This window comes from Egretta garzetta, unplaced genomic scaffold, assembly GCF_000687185.1.
Source record: "Egretta garzetta isolate BGI_Z169 unplaced genomic scaffold, ASM68718v1 scaffold143, whole genome shotgun sequence".
NCBI classification, from domain to species: domain Eukaryota; kingdom Metazoa; phylum Chordata; class Aves; order Pelecaniformes; family Ardeidae; genus Egretta; species Egretta garzetta.
In genome coordinates, this window is record NW_009259310.1 from 503,255 (window position 1) to 506,648 (window position 3,394).

At 59.3% G+C, this 3,394-nt stretch overlaps 1 pseudogene; it reads right to left on the reverse strand.

Moving 5' to 3' along the window:
* Positions 1–625: 625 nt before the first annotated feature.
* On the reverse strand, positions 626–1,634 carry LOC118452018 (annotated as a pseudogene).
* Positions 1,635–3,394: the final 1,760 nt, after the last annotated feature.

Sequence of the window (3,394 nt, forward strand, 5' to 3'; positions counted from 1 at the left end):
GCTGTGCTTCACACAGTGTTTCACCTCCAAAAGGGCTCTGCTTACGAATAAAAGCTGTTTCCAGAAAGCCTGACAAAGCCCTGGTGTAGATAAATGATTAAAAAAGAAAAAGAAGCTCACCAAGGGCACCACCACATCAAGGCAGCGTGCGGGCAGCCAGCACAGCTTCTCTACCTGGGCAATACTTATTTCTTAGAAAAAGAAGGTTCCCAGAATTACTTATTGGGAGAACCTCCATGCCCAAGCAATTAGCAACCTTACAAAAACCCCTCCCAGTCTATCCAGGTCTCCAGAGGACATTGGGTGCCATCCTTCTGCCACTGGCTCAAGAGGGTGAAGACCTCTGCGGTGCTCCAGAGTGGAAGGAGGGTGCCCAGCTCCTGGGGTGGGATGAGACACAGCTCCCCTGCCCGGGGCTGTACCCGTCAGCCAGGCTTCCTGAAGCTGGCACTGCGACCGGCTGTCAGACACGGAGGGGGACGATGCTGTGAATTAGGTCCCCAGCCCCGGGTCCCCCCTGGGCAATGACAGCTCTGAGCACTGGATGCCTTGGTGAGGAAGAGCGAGGAGCTGCTGGCTGTGCCCCTCCCCCAGCACCATGCGGCACCTGGGGCCCCAGACCCCTTCACGTGTGCTGGGTCAGCGAGGGCGAGAGTCTGTGCTGTGGGGAGGGTGGGGATGGCTCTGTGGCAATGCTTGCACCCTTGGCGGACATCTGTAACACCCCCCCGCGTGGGGCATTCCTAATGGCCCCTTGGACCTCACTGCTTCTCAAGCCGTCGATGATGGGGTTGAGCACGGGGGTCACAACGGCGTACAGCAGGGCGAGGACCTCCAAGGAGCTGCACAAGTGGGGCACCAGGCACACAACAGCCCCGGCGCCAAAGAACAGGGACACCACGGTCAGGTGGAGGTGCAGGTGGCAAAGGCCCCCTGCATCCCCACTCCCTGCTGGAGTCTGGGCCTGGGGATGTGAATGTACAACATGAGAGCAAGGAGGAAGGAGCCCATAGCAATGGTCCCAGCCAAAGCACACGAGGCGGCCTTGTTGAGGGGAGCGTTGAGCTGCAGGGTGAAGGGCATCTTGCAGAACCAGTGGGTGATCGTGCTGGATCCGCAGAAGGGCAAGCGGGCTGTGAGAGAGGTCTGGACCAGGGACGGGAAGGAGCCGCTCAGCCACGGGACGGCCGCTAAGCAGTGGCACATCTTCCTACTCATGAGTGCCGGGTAGCGGAGGGGGTGGCAGATGGCTGGGTACCGGTCGCAGGCCACGGCAGCCAGGAGCGTGCCCTTGGAGCCCCCAAAGCAGAGGAAGAGGTAGACCTGGGTGATGCATTTACCACCACAAAGGAGGTGGCCTTCTGCAGTGAGAAGGAGCCTCCGAGGGCCTTAGGGAGGGTGACGGGGGAGTGGCCGATGTCCAGGAAGGAGAGGTGGTGCAGGAAGAAATGCAGAGGGGAGCGCTGGGGGTGCCCAGCCAGGCGAGGGTCACGATGAGCAGCATCACCGCTGGGCAAATGAGCAAGGAGTGCAGGCGGGGGGGTCACCCGTGCTCTGTAGGCACTGGAAAATCCTGAGAGAAGGAACATGGTGGGGCTGCTGAAGCTTCCCCATTGCAGGGATCTGGGGCTCATCTTCAGGGAGAGCAGGAGATAAGGACCGGTGCAGGGGAGGCATGCGCTCAGCCCTGCCGTGCCACTGCCCTAGCACCCCTCCACACCGCTCTGGTGGCTTGGGGGGACACATCGGGGAGGGGGGGCAGGTCTCAGTCCATGGGATTCCAATCCTCAAGGCAACCCCCAGCTCTGTGTCACCCAAAGGACACCAGAGTGAGCTGGGGCCTCGCCGCTGCCCTCAATGTTAACAACCCAGGGGCTGCTAAACGAGAGCGGGTGAGAGCAGCTCCTCTCCCCCCTCTGGGTCTCCCGGGCTCTAACTGGAGATTGGTCTAAAGATCCCCAAAAATGCAACAGGTTGGACCCTGCCTGAATAGTTGTTGCCCTTCACGGGAACAAATTGTGCTTAGACCATTAGTGAAGGTGTGGAAAGATCCCCTGCTTCCCCTCTCCATCACAGACTGTGGGAGAAATCGCCAATAAAAAAGAAAAAGAAATCTTTAAACGTTACAAAGGAGGCATCTGCTCGCCAAGGCTGTGCTAGAGATGTTCACCTCGTGTTCGCACCTGGAGATCAATGGGAGGGAGGCACCTCCAAGAGCTCACAGGACCAGAACAGCATCTGCAGGCAAATGTAGGCTCAAGCAGGCTCGAGGGCAGCAAGGGAAAGCAGAGACGCTGGCCTGCAGAAGAGGGGAAAGGCTCTGAATCTCATGAGAAATGGGAGCTCAGGGATAAATGCGATACAGAGGATTTGGGGTGTGAGGCCTGCGAGAAGCTGTTGGTCGCCGGGTCCCTCCAGCCAGCAGCTTGGGAGCATCTACTGGGAGTGAAGGGGAGGTGGGCACCAGGTGGAGAAGACCAGGGCACCTTCAGGTGACATCGCAAGCTCCTGCCAAGAGGGAACAGGGACGACCCCACAGTGCTGGGGCTGTGCTCCATGACGTGGAGATTTGGGGACGGGCTGTGGATTTGTCCTGGTGGCCAGCAGCTGGGGTGCATGTGAGCAGGGAGGGAGGAACAGGCGGCCCAGGGCCAGGGGCCATGGGGAGGGCTGGGGTGCTCGAGCAGCTTGGGGCCCCCGCGGACACCACACTCCTCCTCACGAGGAGGCATGCCAGCAAGGTGGGAGGCACCTCCAGGGACCTGATGCCAGCTTTGTACCATGAGGTGAGTGGGAGTCGGAGGAGAGGGGTACCCTCCATGCTGGCGTGGGTTGCGCTGGAAGAGTGGGAGCTGGTAAAGAAGGGCACAGCCATGGAGGGAAGGGGAGCACCTGGAGGGATAAGAGCAGCCGTGAGAGCGGTACGAGCAGCAAGAGTCTGGCGTCTCCTCTGGCTCAGGAAGAGCAGACGACCCATAGGAAATAACACAAGCGATCGTGGCCTCATGCAAAGCTGCTATGGAGGAACTCAGGTCACTACACGAAGCCACCCATGCCAGCAGATGTTCCCCGAAGTCAGAGAAATGCCTGGTGTGACCAGAGCAGAGGCAAGGGAGGACATGGGAGGAGAGGGTACGAACAGGAGGCGAGGAGGAACAGTAGCACAGCTGGGAGCCCATTGCAGACCCCCCGGCCAGGTGGGGACAAAGCCCCAGGAGAGAAATTCTTCTAGGAAAAGCAACTCTGGAGCGGGGAGGTTATAAATCACAGCCTTGTCTGTAATGGTCATTCCCGATAGCCTTGGATTTGACATCCCGCATCTCCTCACCAGGTTGCAGCATGAAGTGAGCTGATGGGGGCTTTTTTGTACCTGTTCCTGAAAAATGGGCTGCTT